Consider the following 18,134-nt stretch of genomic DNA (forward strand, 5'->3'; position numbering starts at 1 on the left):
AAATATACAGGCTTCATTTTTATACACTAAAGGAACAAGTATTTTAAGGAGCAAAGACTGAACTTAGAGATTTTCTGGAAGAATTAAAGAATAGTTTCTAAATAATACACCTCTGCACCACAACCATAATTAGCACATTTCTTTTTCTTGTGAAATGTTGTTTAAAGCAGTATGATTTTTGTGAATCATGAGTCTCAGTCCAAATTCATAATTAATATTACTAACAAACATAAAAATGAGGTAATAGTGAAAAAGACTTGATACAGTTAGATAACATAGCACATATTTTTCTGTACAACACTTGAATGTAAGAGGATTGTAAGATAAACTCTATCATTTAAGAGTGGTTAGCAGAAAATCATGAAACAATAAAAATAAGTTTAAAGACATTTATTGCCATCTTCCACACTGAATGGTATAGCCTGACTTGAAACATTAATATGCAGAATGAAATATAACAGACCATCCCCAATACACTGATTTCTGTAGAATATCATCAATGAAATGTTACGTATTTTCTATAAGAATTCTCTTTGTGGGGAGGCTAGTATACACAGAATGGCTGCATTTATAAATAACTACAAAATGATACATAATCAATTGAGAGTTTAATGATATAGGAAAGAGGTGGGTCTCTAACAAAACAAACATCATGCTTAAATAAGCAATCACAATTAAAGTGAGATTGCCAAAGTTTTAAGATGCTGCACTTATCAAATAAATGCTCATTTATAAGTCTACTCACTCTAGTACATGATAGAATTAGAGATTATGAAATAGAAAACCCCACTTTGAACATTGCCACTTTTAATTATCACAATTAAATAGCAATCAGGGACAAATGATTTCCATAGTGATTTGTGATTCTGAAAACTTAAACATATACTTTACAGAAACTCCAAAAAAGAAAAGGCAGGAGTCCAAACGGTGCCACTCGATTATCTCACATAGTTTTTCTGACTGCGTAATACGTAGCCACCATATACTAAGCTCTGTCCTGGGTAAAATATGAATAAAAAGATGGAAAATAATCTTTCTCATCAGGGTGCATTACGTGTATGTGTTGAATGGATGACACTCGTAATAAACAAAAGCAGATACTATAGCATGATGATAGTTTAAATCAGTAACAGGCACCTCAAAAATGACCTTTAAGATGATTTTTTTTCTTTTTCTCCTCAGGCCTAGGGCATGGATGGCTGCCCATGCCTCTCCTCTCCCTGATGAAAGGAAAGAACCTGCAGGTGCTGCCCCTCAGAGGCCAGCGTCCTTCCCACAGGAAGCAGGTGCGAGCTGAAGACGCGGCAGGGACAGAGCAGGTGTGCAGGTCGGTGTTGCTTCTCAGTCCTCCCCCACTGTTCCTTTCTCTAAAAGACCCTTGCCACCTGTAGGTGGGGAGGTGGTGATTTGGCCAAAGGGGCTGCTCCATCTCCTAGGAGCTCGCTATGAAGAAATCACTTTCCTCCAAAACAAACGTCCTCCTTGATTTGGTCACAGCAAGCGAGGAACCTGAACACACAAACCTGCCTCCGGAGGAGCCTGAAGGGCTCCTGAAGTTGAGCCGCAGGTCTCACTCACACTATGGTAGAACAGGTCCTGGTTCCCGATTCCCGTCGCAGATAAAGAGTTTCCAGGTAAGTCCGTAAGAGGCACAGAATGGATTTATTAGGCAGAAATACAACAGTGCACATTTAAGGAAATGGAGTATAGGCCATGGGGGGGGGCAGAGAAGGGGAAGGAGGGAGCGTGAAAGGAGGAAGGGAGAGAGAGGCCTTATCTGCTGGAACGTTGTGCTTCTCTTGAGGAAGGGGAGCCCTGGGAAGAGGTGGTGCAGCCCCCTCTCAGAGGCCCCTGTCCAGCTGTGAACCCAGCAAGCCCCCTGAGTGATCTAAAGCAGACAAAGGCGCAAGGGCTGTGATGACTGGTCATCTTTTGATGGTCTAGAAAAGCACAAAGACATTAGTAAGTCACTGATGCTTAAGCTCCATTTTATAACCTCATTAAACAAGCCAGGCCCAGAAATTACAGTAGATTGTAGATGTAGTGGCTCCAAAAATAGCAGAAGACAATCAAGCTCTTCATAAGCCTTTTATCTTCAGAATTAACCTCTATTCATTTTAGTGTTTACCAAAATACAACAGATGGAGTTTAGGAGCATACAAATTCCTCCCTGACTTACTAATAGTAAATCCAGTTTTTCTTATTTTCTTATGTCAAAGACGTATACTAAATAAAGGTATATATATTTTTGTGACCACTGGGGCATTATTTTTTTAATAGGTCTCTATTTTGAAGACATAAAAACATTTAGTAAAGGCTGCCTCCAGGTATCTCCAGATACCATAAGAGTATGAAGTCTGAAGCAGATAATGGAAAGTTACTTTGCACCATAACGGTAGGATGCCTAGTAGCTAGAATATTTGTACCGCCATTTATCTTTTATATTCATCCCTATAGAAGAAGCTAAATTTTTACTCATAACTAATCCCAAATAACATCACGGGGATATGCTAAGAGGGTACAAAGGACACATTTCTGGAAAGGCTGCTGGGCCTGAGAATGAAACTTTTAATGGTGTTTGTGTGCCCTGTGTATATGTAGCCTAGCTTAGTGTTACCCCCCACCTCTGGGCTACTCTGTAAAGCAGGTAAGGCAAGAATAGGCTGCTTTTGTCTGAAATGTTTAATCTCTCATTTTCAAGGCTGATTACTTTCTAGGTACGTCTTATTTTCAGGAAAATAGGTATATTTGTCACAGTTCATTTAGGCTCCTCGGGGGTTACTGTGAGGACCACATGCAGAGCCTCTTCTCACCTCCTCTCATTTTTTCTCCACCAGGTGTCTCATCTGCCTGGATGGGTCGAGGTCTTCTGTTGGCTTTGTGCTTCCCTCAGAAGCACACCCCTCTCTAGTGACTCTCCTCTTAGTGAAATGTACACTGGTTGCCTCCTCTACTCCGTATCCGACCATCTCCCTTTTTGGGAAGTTGGGTGCACCACTCACCAGAGTTGTGAGCCCCTTTGAGAGTGGTCACATCATGTGCTGACTCTTGGCTGACCTTGAAGGCAAAGGTCAAAACACTGCCTTTGCTCCATAGCCCAGTGACCCTCCCAAGCTTTGGTCTCTAAGCCTCAGTTGCTAAATACCCTGAAAGTCGGTTCCACCATGCTTGAACCGGGAGTATCAGACTTTAGTCGTAAATATTCTCATCTTTAAAAAAAATCATATACTTTGAAATGACTAGAGAACAGCTACCACATCTATTAATCATGGTCACTATTAGAATTAGTTGTCATATTCTATTTGTACTGCAGGTGATGACTTACAATCTTAACATGCTGGTTAACTTGTCCTTTAGAAGTTGTATTTTTGTAGCATGTTGTCATGTGCCAGTTATAAGGTTTTAGAAGGAAATTTAAAATCAAGAGCAAACAGCATTTTAACATAACAATTACGATATCATTATTATACTAGAACAATTTGTTTTTACTTAAATATATATGTATATATATATAAATCCTCAATTTAGTAACAATAACATCTTTTTATCCACTAATGAAATATTACATAAGTAAATTCTAATATGAATTTGCTGCTTTTAAAGAATAAAGTGGTGAAGTAGAATGAATTGTTCACGGACGCACTTTATAGATAACTATCGCCTAGGCTTTAGGCTTCACAGCACCTCCATATTATTGAGGTGCATCTGGCTGTCACAAGGCGCTTGCACCATGATCTCATCAGCAGAAGTCTGCAGAAGTCCATCATCATAAGCAACTCCAGTCTGGCAGTCACAAGTATGTCCTCTCCGCGTCCTAGGGGCCTGCACTCCTGCGAAGCACGAATGTGTTCAATGCACCATGCCATCAGCAGCCATTAGCACCACACCTATGTAGAAATCTTCCTGTATAGTTACTTAATTTTTATTCTTAAGGTGAAATTTAGATTCCTGTAATAGGGTTATGAGCTGTGACTGCATTGAGAAAATTAAAGGGTGCCATCAGAGCTGTTATGAGTTTAGGAAGCTGTTAACAACCAGAACAGACTGATTGCCCCGTACATAAGTGCATCTGATTTGTACATTAAGGAAATGCTTGTTTAATCAAATCCAATGGATTTAGAGCAAGTGTTAAGTGGTGGGACCAAATTTAAAGAGATTCTAAAATGTTTTATCATTTTATATGTGTAAGGTCTACATTTAATGTATATATGTTTAAAAGGGAGCACTTATTAGTGACTTGCATGTATTAAACTGAATTCAGTGTTTAGCTTTTATCAGTGTGTATCTAAGGTGCCTGTAGTTGACAACCATCTTGGAGAGTGGGCACACGTGACCATACAGCTTGTCTTCTTGAATCCTCTTCTCCTCCCGCCCTGCTCCCTCACTTCTCCTCTACATCCCCTTTCCCTGTATTCATTCTTGTTGATATTATTAATCTATTCTCATGTTTCAGACCTATAATGCTTGCATTCATGGAGATTATTAGGTTCCTGTGCATGACATACAGTCTCCCTCCCTCCAGCTCCCTGCCTCTCCCTGGTAAATAACTTCAGAAAATGTTACTGGATTTCAGTTTTCTGACAGATGAAACCCTCGGAATGGGAGAAGAGGGGATGGGAAGGAGATTCTTCTTTTTAAGAGGAGGCAGAGGAGAAATAAAACAGCTGGGCTCCCGATTTCACTCTATAGACATCACCAGCACACAAAGACAGCGTTAGTTACAATCTGAATAACCAGGTGCTCAGGAAACATTCCCAGCCACCCAAAAAGGGGAAGTTATGGAACCAGGTGGACCCAGCTTATGCCCTGTGGTTTTCAGAGAGGATTTAAAGAGCAGTTTAGAGGATCCCCTTATTTGAAATTTATATTGTATTTATCAATTTAAAAGTACACAAACACTTCAAACAATATAATAAATATAAAGTAAACCTCAAAGCATTACATTAAATAGAAAATTATGGAAATAGATACACTAGTCTAGCACTGACTCAACAAAACATGCTGAAGCTATACCAACTTGACTCCGTGCAATTAGTACTCCAAAGTACACAAGGATTGTACTGATCATATGAGGTTTCAAAAGGCATTTCTTTAAGAAGGATAGCTTTAAACACATAATTCACTCAAAAAAGGAACCAACCACATAGGGGAAAGCATGAAACTGAAGAAGGATCACTGAGCCACAAATATTACTGAAAATTTCAAAATATCTCCCTCAGTAATTGACAGCTAGAGAAGGTAATAAAAATCTGTAATAGAACAGTCAAAATTAGCAACATCATGTGTCAGGTGGAGCATTATACTGTATGAAAAACTGAAGAGCACACAGTCCTCTCAAAGTCACGAGGAATATTCACCCAAAAAAAGCACATGCGTAGCAACAATCAACACCTCCACATAGCCAAAGAAATGGAAATCCTGCATTGTAAGCTCTCACATTACATTGGCATGAATCTAGAAAAGAACAGCAGAAACATACTTTTAATACAATAATTTTCCTCTGTCTTTTATCCTATATCTGCCTTTTATTTTGCACTTTATTTATGTACTAAGTATTTAACATGAGAATCTAATGTTTAAACTTGTATGTCTTATTGACTTCACTAACATTACAGTTTCACTGTGCATCCATTTTCCTAAAAATGCCACAAGTTTATCCTTCTTTATGGCAGAGTCATTCTTCATTGTGTAAAAATAACACATTTTTTAAAAAATTCACTCTTGGGCCAGGGATTTAGCTCAGTGGTGTCACCACGTGCCTCGCAAATGCAAGGACCTGAGTTCGATCCCTGGTAATAAATAAATAAATAGATAGATAGATAGATAGATAGAGAAAGACAGACAGAAAGAAAGAAAGAAAAAGAAAGAAAGAAAGAAAGGAAGAAAGAAAGAAAGAAAGAAAGAAAGAAAGAAAGAAAGAAAGAAAGAAAGATCCATTCTTCTGTTGATGGACATATAGGCTAGTTCCAAGATTTAGCTATTATAAATTGAGTTGCTCTAACATGGATATACATATATCACTATGTTATGATGTTTTTAACTCTTTTGGGAAGATACATAGAAGGGTAATATCTGGGTCAAGGAATTTCCATTTTTAGTTCTTTGAGGGATCTCCACACTGATTTCCATAGTGGGTATATGCATTTACCCACAAAGAAGAAGGGTTTCTTTTCCCCCCACAGCCTCACCAGTACTCATTACTGGTTGATTTCTTGATAATAGTCATTGTCCCTGGAATATTAATGTTTTAATTTGCATTGTTTGAATTGCCAGTGATGTTGAACTTTTTTTCGTGTATTTATTGGCCAGTTATATTTCTCCATTTGAGAGGTGTCCATTTATTTAATATGGTAATTCTTTATTGAATCCTCAAATTTAGGGGACCTAATTTTTTGAGTTCTTTATATATTCTACATACTATTCCTTTGTCTGAAGAGTAGTTAGCAAAATTTCTTTCCCAATCTATAGATTATCCCTTCACCTTGCTGGTGGTTTTCCTTGCTGTGCAAAAGCTTTTCGTTTTGATGTGACCTTATTTGTTGACTCTTGCTGTTATTCTTGTACAGTTGAGGTGTTGTTCAGAAAGTCTTTACCTACACTTATGTCTTTGAGTGTCTTACCTATTTTATCTTCCAGTGATTAACTGTTTCTGTCCCGATGTTTAGATCTTTGATTCTTTTAGATCTTTGATTCTTTTTTTTTTTTTTCTACTAGTTTAGACGTTGGTGAGAGACATTGGTCTATCCAATGGCATATGGAAAGCCTGTTTTCCCAGCACCATTTATTAAAAAAGCTATCTTTCCTCCCCTGAAGCGATTTGGCCACATTGTCAAAGGTAGCATAGCTGACTGTGCCTGGAATCATTTTTGTTATTTTCTGTTCTGTTCCATTGATCCACAAGTCTTTTTTTTTTTTTTTTAAATACCATTCTGATTTTTATCACTGTAGCTTTATAATGTAACTTGAAGTCTGGGATTGTGATGCCCTATTCCTTGCCCTGGTTGCCCAGAATTGCTTTTGCTATTTTAGGTTTTTTCTGGTATCACTGAATTTTAGGAATGATTTTTCTGTGATTATTCTGTGAAGAAAGCTGTTACTTTGTTTTGGATTGCTTTAATTCTCTGCAACAGTTTTGGAATGTGGCCATGTTGACTATATTGATTCTGCCTATCCAGAAATAGGAGATATCTTTCAATTTTCTGATATCCTCTTCAATCTCCCTTTTCAGAGTACCACAGTTTTCATTGTAGAGGTCTTTCACTTCCTTGGTTATGTTAATTTGTATGTATTTCATTTTTCTTGGTGTTATTTTGAAAGGTATTATTTCCCTGATTTCCTTCTTGGTGAGTTTGTCACTGGTGTACAAGAACTCCATTAATTTTTGCTTCTCTCTCTGTTTTTGTTTTGTTTTGTTTTATTTTTTGGTACTGGGGATCAAACTCAGGTCCTTACACTTGTGAGGCAGGCAGCACAACCACTGAGCTAAATCCCCAATCCGAACTCCATTAATTTTTGATTGTTGACTTTGTATTCTACTATAATAATGAGTTCAGTTATTAGTTCTAGCAGTCTTTTGATGGGTTATGTAAGATCTTCTATGTAGAGAATTGTGTCTCCTGCAAATAATTATAATTTAACCTCTTACTTGCTTATGTATATCCCTTTTATTTCTTTCTTTTGTCTAACTGCTCTAGTTAATGTTTCAAGAACTATATTGAACAGAAATGGTGATAGTAGGTATCTTTTGTCTTTTCCCTGGTTTTGAAGAAAACATTTTCTGCTTCCCTCCATTTAGTATGATGATGGCCATTGGTTCATCATAGATGGTTTTCATTAAGATAAATGCCTTCTATTCTTATTTTTTCGGGGTTTTTACCATGAATGGATGTTGTATTTTGTCAAATGCTAAGAATGATTTTAGGAATAATACTTCTTTTTTGATTTCATTGAAGTATTTAAAGAGTCTTGACATTAAATCTTCTCTAAAGTTCCTGTAGAATTTGGCAGTGAAATCATTTGGAGCTGGGCTTTTCCTTGCTGATTTTTAAAATTATTATTGTTTTTACTTCTCCAATTTCACTGATTGGTATTGGCTAATTCATAATTTTTACATTTTTTTGGTTCAATTTTGGTAGTTCATACGTATCTAAGAATTTATCAATTTCTCCTGAATTTTCCAAAGCGTTAGAGTCCAGGTACTGAAAGTATTTACCAATGATCTTGTGGATTTTGGCAGAATCCATCCTGATGTCGTCTTTTTCATTTCTAATCGTTTTTTTCTTTCCTTTTAGGTAAGATTGGCTAAAGGTTTATCTGTTTCCTTCAATCATTCAAAAAAACCAATGCTTCATTGATTCTTTGTAGTTTTTCAGTCTCAATTTCATTAATTTCTGCTTGATATTTATAATTTAATTCATCAAACTAATTTGGAGTTTGAATTATTCTTATTTTTCTAGGATCTTGAGGTGCATCATTAACATACTTATTTGAGCTCACTCTATTTTTCTGTTGTGCGAATGCACTGTTACAGTTTTGCCTCCTAGGACTACTTTTATTTTGTCCCATAGGCTTTGGTGTGTCATATGAACATCTATTTGACTATAGAAACTACACCATTTCTTCAGTTTCATCTGTGGCACACTTATTATTCAAAGGGTAGGGTATTACTAAATTTCCATATGTTTGTGTGGTTTCTGTGGTGTCATCATTGATTTCTAGCTTCGTTCCTCTATAGTCTGATAATAAGCACGGTATAATTTGAATTATTTTGCATTTATTAAGAACGCTTTATTGAATAGTGTGTGGTCTATTTTGGAGAAAGTCCCATTTGCTGCTGAGAATTGTGTACCGTGCTATTTTTGAAGGCAACTCTCTGTAGATATCCATTAAGTCCATTTGTTCAAAGATTTATTAGGAAATAGAAGGATGTGAAGACAAAAACATGGCAAGAAATAAAAGATAAAAGGACAAAAAGAAAGCATACAGAGAATAATAATTAAGGTCAGAAGAGGGAAAAATAGAGAAAGTAAAACAAGAAAAATATTAGAAATAAGGCTGCAAAGATGAAAAAATGGGAGAGAAAAAAAGGGAGAGTGAAGAGAAAAGAAAACAAGAGCAAAACTAAAAACAAAATCTCTCATAAAAATCTAACTAAATGAACAGAAACAAATAAAAAAAAGTTAATGGGATTATTCTCTGATTTTGAACATGTAGTTATTTTCCAGGAGCTACGGTTTTGGGGCATTGTCCAATTCAAGATGTGCCCTTGCTTCAGGTGGTAAACAATGAAGACAATCACAGCTCACATCTGAGCTGGGTACAGTCACCAGCGAACAGCCACCACGATTAGGGTGGGGTGCCTCTTCTGATTCCAAATCCATGCAGATTCTGGCTGAACACGGCCTCTCACTGTAGGACTACTCTCTGGATGCCCCTTGCTTGCCTGATCAGAGCTTCTTGACCATGATCTCCCTATGGCTGATGCCCTATCTAGTCACTGAGAATGTAAGACTGGGAGCCCTGAAACGAAGCTGTGGCCCTGCCAAGTCCTGAACTCAGTTGACCCCACCTGGGTATGTCATCTGACACTCACTCTGGGGGACTTACCACATGCACGGACTGGAACCCACCAGCTGTTTCAGGACTCGGCATGCACCAGGCTGTTCCACTGCTGAAAGTCTTTGGAGTTTCCCACTTTCTCTGTGTCTCTGTTGATCCCACCCTCCTTTCTAGTAAGCCATGACCCCGGAGCCAGGAGCCAGGAAGGAAGGACACATCGCCCCTTCATTTTTCCTCTGTTATGCTCTGTCTCTTCAAGTTCTCTTCAGGCTCCAACAATCTTGTCAGATCCTTTCTGGCCCAGAGGGATCTGTCTCCACTTTTCTTTTCTTCCCCGAATTCTTATTTCCAGGGCATGGATTCCAAATTGTGGAGAGACTTACTTATTGCTGCTTACCACTTGGCCTTCTTCCCCAAAGTCTCAGAGACAATCCTCTTTTATCTAAAATGTTTAGGACCCAGCGATATGTGTGGTTTAAAGAGACTGCTTTCTTGGGTGTCACCTCCAGACCCATCCTCTTCGTGGTACCTCAGTACTATAGACAACTAAGTTAGGTAGAAATTAATATACAGTGAGAGAGGGACTGGGCACTCAAGGAGTCAGCACCAAAAAGTAATTTTGGCTGGAGGCAAATCAGAAGAGAGCCAGGCCTCTGGAAGGAGAAGTGACAGGCCTGAATGCTGCTGTAGAGAGAAACAGTAACTTGAAATTACACTGTAATTAGCACCACCTCGTTCGGTGGGCCCAGCTAGATATCAGGCATATAGCTGGACAGCCAGAATATCGGACCCATAGTTCCCTTCTTTCTCCAAAATGCCCTTGTTCTTTCCATGTACCGTTGCTCTGTGACCCATTTTTATACTGGATCAATATTAGCTCATGGCTATATTGAAATCCTGTAGGTTGACTGTAGTTCGACCCACATGACACCACATTGTGACTGCTGCATAAATGACCACCCACTTGGGCCCTCCTGGGAATCTAGGAGCTACTATGCTCCTCTTTACTTCCAGTAAAATTCTCCTAACTTCCTCCTTTGGTTTTTTACTTCATTCCTCATTGTAGTAAGACCACAAATTTGCATAGCTGGCATCTAACAACTTGGGGGTTATACTTTTTCTGTATCATCAAGACAAACGTTTTCCATGTCAACCCCATGGGAGACCTTTCTCATGCACTGGATGTTGTAATCCTCATTTCCATCTCCCTAGAGAGCAAAGTGTAGTTACATCTGACCCAGGAGCTGTGTATGCAGACTGGAGGAGCTGCCCAATAAGGCCACTACACCTCCCAACACCTCTCTCCCCTTCTGGTGAGGGGAAGCGATGCTCTTGTCTTTGGGGCCTGTATAAGTAAATACTCATTCTCTGGGGACTTGGGAGCCTGTGAATGGTGAAAAAGAAAATAAAAAATAAACCTAAGGCTGTAGAAGTCTGTAGACAGGAGAGAGAAAACAGAGAAAGTGAAGAATTAGGTTACACTTCAGTGGACAGGGGGCTAGGAGAGGAAAAAAACAAAAAGCGTGAGCTGGACTTAGCCAAGTCACAGTGCTGATGCCAGTTTCACCTCCTGCCCTGGCTCACAGGATGAAAGGTCCCACTTGAGAAATGTTTACCTCTCCACTTCCTAGTGTCTATCTTATAATTTGCTCTTTATTTGTAGTTTGGGTTTCTAATACAGGAGAAGTGATGTGATACATACTGCATCTGATCCATTTCTCCTAACATTATGCAGTCCCTTAAAGTTCAATTTTTAATTCTAATTTCTTCTTCTGCTTTCTACCTACCTTTTACTTCCATGCTGGAGTAACAGGAATGAGCCTAAGATAGCATGGGAGAGATGAAAGAAAATAACCCCACTGGGTTAAAACTAATTCAAGCTAAGGTTAAAAACCTAAAAGAAAACACAGAAACACTGGATAAAAGTTAAAATAAGAGGAGGAAATAAGGACCTTTCCTAGGAATAAGGTATGTTGTTAGTTGGCAACTCCTCTGTAACCTCAGGGATGGACTTAGAAATAGAGAGTAACGAGTATTCTTTGAACCCAGTTTCCTATGAACCAGAATAATAACTAACTTCCTTAAAGCCCTAAACCCACAAAACCATCTGTTTAAAACAAACACCAGAGCTCTGTTTATCTATGTAAGGCCAAAATAAAGAAAGCAAGTTAGTCTTCTATCCTGTCTAGTATAAGGATGCACCAAGAGCTTTTGCTTATTTTTTTGATAAATATTCTCTTAAATTTTTCTTTCTGTCCGTAGTTTTATTATTCAAATTAGTGAGATGAATAGCTCCAGTTTACACAATTCACTACCTCAACCTAAGTGGACAGTTAAAAAAATATGAAAATGAATAATCATCAAATTTAGATATTTGTATTTTGGGTCTTGTTCAAAGATTTCTACATGGTGTGATTGAAAAATGGAAAATTACATTAAATATACATTGCCATTTATTTCCTTCAAAGTGTTCTCCATTGCTTTGAACACACTGATCCCATCATTTGGGTACCGTCTGAAGCTTGTACAGCAGAGGGAGAGGCAAGTATAAAAATGGAGAGTAACAAATCTATTGTACTCTCAACTGCAATTTACTTGAATAGATTGTGAAGAAATTCAAGCTTAAGTACATTTAAACCCATAGACTTGTGTGCAATCAGTTGAGAAAGGTAGTGGCTTTCCGTGTAAGAAGGGGCAATTATAGGTCAGTTAATTTATCAGATAAGAAAAGCACAGAAGGTTAAATCACAGTAAACCTCTAAGGCAGACCTCGAAGCTATCCCTAAATAGGAGTTCGGATAAAACTGGAGAAGACCGTGGAGGTGTTTGTCTCCCAAGATGCTCTCGAAGACAATGACAGATTCAGTACCTAGCCCAGCCTGACATCTGGGTGCGATGAGAACAGAGACGTCAGACAAATTAATAAGAAAGCTCTACTAATACTAGTCTCCGCCCAGAGGACCTGTGCAGAGGCCTGGTCCTGTGCTCTCTGAGGAGACTAAAGGGCTCCACTCCATGAGGATCTGTGTCTCACATCAGGAGTTCAGCTAAGTGAGCCGCAGAGAAACAAGGGTACGGTGGACACCCAAAGATATCAGAGACTGTCGCGGGTGCTGCAGTATCATATCTAAAACGCTCTCACTTAACACAAAGTGTGATCCGTGCAAGCAGACAGAATAATATAAATTATCAAAGGAGAAAGGAAGAGAGGAAGGAAGGAAAGGAGAGAGAGGCTGAGGGAGCAGACACAGAGCTGCCTGTTGAAGTGTTTGGTTCTGGAGCTGAGAGAAAAGATTCAAAGCAGCCATTGTAAATGTTTGGAAACTATTTTAAGAAAGGTACAATGACATCTTGTCAAAACAGTATATCATTTAAAAGGTAGAACTGATAAAGAGAGACAGCAGTTCTGGAGTGTAAAGCTATCATAAAGGAAAAGGATTCACTACAGTAGTTAAGTAGAAATTTTATACCAGTAGAAGGCAAAAATCAAAGGACTCTAAAGCAGGAAGCTCTATAAATAAACATAAGCAATCCAAAAGAAAAGAAAAATAATTCTTAAATGGTTCAAGCCTCAAAGACATGTTGTGACACTATTAACCCTACCAACATATGCAGAATCTGACTGAAGAGTGAGGCAGCATAAAGGAACAGCAAAACTATTAGCACGGACAATGGTTATTTACCAAACCTGATAAAACATGCAAACTAAACATTGACAAAGTTTTATTCCCAAAATTGTTGAGAAAAGATTGGACCCAGACCCAGACATATTATTATTATAACAAAATACTAAAATACAGAGACAGAATTTTAAGAGAGAATCTTTAAAGCAGTAACACCATGTCACATTTCTTACAATCTCAGAAAACATTACAGCTGCAAGGTGAAAACAATGCAGCTGGGATGGAACTGGGCAACACACTGACACTGTAAAAGAGGAGAACTTCAGTTTTGAATCTCCTACTGGGCAAAGTGATCTTTAAAAATGACACCACAGAAGGTTTTCTTTGTATAGAATGTATTTTGGAGTTGTATTTTAATAGTTTTAGTTTAGAAAGTCTGTTTGGTAAGAATTCTCCTAATGAAGAAAAAAAATTTGTGAAGTTGAAACTGGAATGTACTGGTCTAGAAAAAAATAACTATAATTATATAGTTAAATATAAAAATAAAAATGAAAGCAAAATTCTACATTACCTGATAAACAAAAATTTAGAGAATTTCATAGTAGATCCACCTTACAGGAATGCTAAACAAATTTCTCCAGGCTGAAATCAAGCAGCCACATTTAGAAGCTTGAACATATATATTCATGCACACATGGCACTGATAAAGATAACTATGTGATTTAAAAGACATTTCTTTAAAGAATTTGTTTACTTTGTTGGCAGACTTGTCACATGCAGTTTGGCAATAAAAGGAAGGCAACAAGCCATGGCAAACCGAACTGAAATGAGTAAACGGTAGCCTTAAATCTAAGGGAACCTGTAAAAAGACCCAGAAATGGTAAATGAGATGTTTATAACCACATAAATGTAGGCTCATTCTAATTCTGATGCGAAAGATATAAAATGATATAAAGTTACTATTACACATTTCTGAAAAATAGTAGAAAATAAAGGGAGAGAGTATAGTTATGCAGCAGCAACATTTCTGTCTCGCTGGAATTAGCTCTGTGGAGATCTAAGTTTAAATCTGCTAAGTTAAGGTTTACGTGGTAGGCCCTGGTGCAACACCTACAGATGTCCTTCTTAGAAGATCAAAACATCATTACAGGAATTCAGATTTTATCCTGAAAATTACTCATTCAATTTCAAAGGAAGCTGTAAATGAAAAATAGAGGAAATCAAAACACATGAGACTTATATGAAAATAACACAGAAGATGGTGAATTCAACTCCAGCTAGATTTAATGGAAATGGATTAAAAATAAAATTATAAATCTGACAAAGTCAGGTGAAGCTAAAGAAAGAGCTGGAAACGTGCTGCGTAAAGGAGCTGCCTGAAGATCGAAAGAGTCAAATGGAAAATAGAAGGACAGAGCAGGATGCTAGGCAGAAGGTGGCCCTGCCAAGAGGCCCCTGCCTTGTCCCTGCTGGCCTCAGTGCCCGCATGGCAGCTCCAGGATGCAGGCCGGGTCGCAGGCTCTCAGGCCCAGCCTGGTTCGGCTGCAGAAGCCTGGCTCTCACTCCTCACAGCTGTGTCCCAAGCACTGGCCCGGCTGCTCCTCTCTCAGAGGCAAAGCGATTTTCTTTCACTAGCTCTTAATGAGCCCAGGTGGCTGTGAGCCCAGGTGGCTTTTCTTTTCAGGGCTGGCTGGGCCATGAGGGCTGGTGCTGACTCCCCACCACAGCCCAGCACAGCTTCACCTCACACTGAGAGGGAACTGCGGCTCCCAGACCCTTCCCTGCTCTCCGAGCTTCTGCCAGCACTGTGCAGGTCTGCGGGCAAGGCTGGGGCTTGAACTCCTCTCACGTCTGAGGCCTCCGCCCTTCCATGCAAGGTACCGACTTGCAGCCCACAGGCCTTGGTGGAGACCAGGCCCTTCTTCCTCCCATGCTGCACCAAAGGCTGAGAGTTTTCTTGTCTCTCACTGAACATCAGTTTACTGAGAGAAGCTGCAGCCCAGTTCTCGGATTTTTCAGCTTCAGTGTCAGGGTGACTTTCTTCACAATCTGTAAGAATCTTGCTACTTTGAGCAATGTAACATTCAATATTTTTGAAGCATATTGTTTTTATTTTCTTTATGATCTGGAATATAAATAAATTGTAAATATCTCAATTTTATTTCTTCTTTGAAACCTATTTGTGATATTTTAATATATGTGCTTATTTATTTCTCTATATATTATTGATTGATTTTAATAAATTAAGCCCTTTCTCCACATTATTTTTCTTTATTGGATTTGTGTTTTTAATTGATTTAAAATATGTGCTAATAATTTTGAAAAGTTTGGAAGTGATTTTGTACATATATACATAAGTATAATTACAGGTTAGCTTATGTTTCTCTGATTTGTATATAATTATACACCCTTAATTTAGTTGATCTAATGAGGTCTCCAGTGTTGATATTGATTAATTATTGTGTTTCTTTGATTTCTTTTTAGTTCTCTGTAGTTTATAATTTTAAGCTTGTTCACACTCTAGTAAAAGTTAGATTTTGTGATCTAGAATCAGTATTCATACATACACAAAGATTTTGTTTTAATACATATTAATGTAAAACACTATTATGTTTCAAGATGTGATAACCCTTCCAAAGCAATAATGGACATGTTTGAGAATTAAAACTAAATTGTCCAATATTCCCAGTTATGTTTTCATTTCTGAATATGTACAAATTAAAAAAATACACACCAAACCAGTGAAGCATTTAATTGCTATAAAAATAGAATATGACATTTCTATCAGCAGTCAGCATTCAAAACAATATAACATTAATGTGGTATATGTTTGTATTTTTAATCTGATTAATATACTAACTATTGTTCAAGTTGAAATAATTATTACCATGAAGGTTAATTAATGTTTAAAAATGATGTTCGGTGATCTAAAGTGGTGAATTATACTTTACTCACAAGAGCAAATGGATTGTTTAATCTTCTTTGCTAGTAGTTCTAAACAAATTACAGAACTGAGTACAAAACTTCTTTGAAAGCACATAGGTGAGAAAAAGCGTTATAGAATAAATCAATGTTTAATAATTTTAATATCTATCGATTTTAACATATCTGCCTTAACTGTCCTTAAATTATTGTTGGCAAATAAATTATTGGCAATATATTGTTTGATTCTGAGATGACCTTGGCTTTTGTTAAAGTGCTCTTTGAAATGTCAAAATATGAATTTGGAGATTATTTTTTAAACATTTATCAAACATTTAAACAGAATACGTTTAATATCTGTGTGTTCTTTGCCCACTTCTGCTACCTTATATTTAGTGAAGAGCTCAATTCCGAACTTGAATATACCGTAAGACATTGAGAATTTTATCATCACTACACTCTGGTATAAACAATTGTTAAAACTTTTCTACTTCACCAACTTAGCTGTAAATTGCTATAAAATAGCTATGCCATATAAAGTGCCAGAAATACATTAATTTTACTGTTAAATATTCCTGAAATTTTCTTTTTTAATTTACTAAAAGTACTGTGTAAGCTGGGCGTGGTGGCAAATGCTGTCATCTCAGCACTCAGGAGGCTGAGGCAGGAGGATTGCTGTGAGTTGGAGACCACATAGTGAGTTCCAGGTCAGTCTCAACTACATAGCGAGACCTTGTCTCAAAAAAACAAAACAAAACAACAAAAACAAAAAAGAAAAGTACTGTATAATTTACTAGACACAAATAAAAACCACATCATTTGGGCAGGATTTTGTTCTAGGAAGAGGAGGACATTTACCATGACTTAACACAGTAGGTGAGAATTTATACAGCATGACTTCCAGTCGGTATTTCTATCTATGAAATTTGTCAGGAGAAGTAAATGATATTTGTCACGGCACGTAGGAAGAAAAGAGAAAATAGCCTTTTGGTAGCTGTGTATTTGGTGTTCTCACACTTTCACACTGGAACATCTCAATGGTGAGCGTAAGGAATGGTGACTTTAGGCGTGGTCCCTTCCAGTTCTTGTGGTTGTAACACTGGGTTCGTCTTATGATAGAGTTTTGCTAAGACTTCTCTCAAGTTAGAAGTGTGTGTAATATAATAAGATGATATGACTCACCATAGCATTTTCCCTTCGAAAATCTTGACTTAGTGGATGTAAAATTAAGTGGAATTAATTTATGTCATAAAAGAAAATTCCAAGAACTTCTGAGAGGGAGTCTGAAAGGCGAGAAGTTTCCAAACTGCAAGTGTTCAGTGTTTCATATTCACACAGATATAATTAAGCGGCAGAAAGACCCTCGAAAATTACATTGATCTGCGGTGCGTGATGTAACACCTTGAAGGTATATCCTTTACTGTAATTTAACTTGCATTTTATTTGAATTCTCAGTCTCTCATCCAAACCTGGTCTCCTCCTTGGCTTTCTTTTTTCCATCAGTGATGTTCTATGTGTGATCTGTCGTCTTCACCTCTTCTTATTTCGTTGTCATTTAGGATATAGCACCTTGACAAGTCTTATTTTTAATAAGCAATTTCAATTTAATTGCTCTATATTAAAGATGGAAACTTACATTTTTGAAATAACTGCCTGATACCTTTCCCTTTAATTTCCCTTTAATTCAGTTAAATTTTCATCCCATTAAAAATAATAAAGTTTTAAAGTGCTGTTTTTACTAACATTTATTTTTAAAAAATACTGTTGGGGCTTTGATTAAATTCTAATTCTTTAGACTGATTTCAGCCCCTGCCTCTCTCTCTCTTTCTCCCAACCCCCCAAATCCACTTCTTTCCCTCAGCTACTCACTTCTTCCAGTCACGTGCCCTCAGCCTGCTCCCACAGTTTTTCTTTCTGGCCTTTACTCATTTCCCACCTTTCAGTTATAGCTTCACCTGTCCTTCTGTCCATTAAACGTCTCCTCATGGTTCTTACAGCTTCCACTAATGAAGGCTGCTCATCAATGCACAC

Source organism: Fukomys damarensis, unplaced genomic scaffold (assembly GCF_012274545.1).
Source record: "Fukomys damarensis isolate Sample0158 unplaced genomic scaffold, DMR_v1.0_HiC HiC_scaffold_38, whole genome shotgun sequence".
NCBI lineage: Eukaryota > Metazoa > Chordata > Mammalia > Rodentia > Bathyergidae > Fukomys > Fukomys damarensis.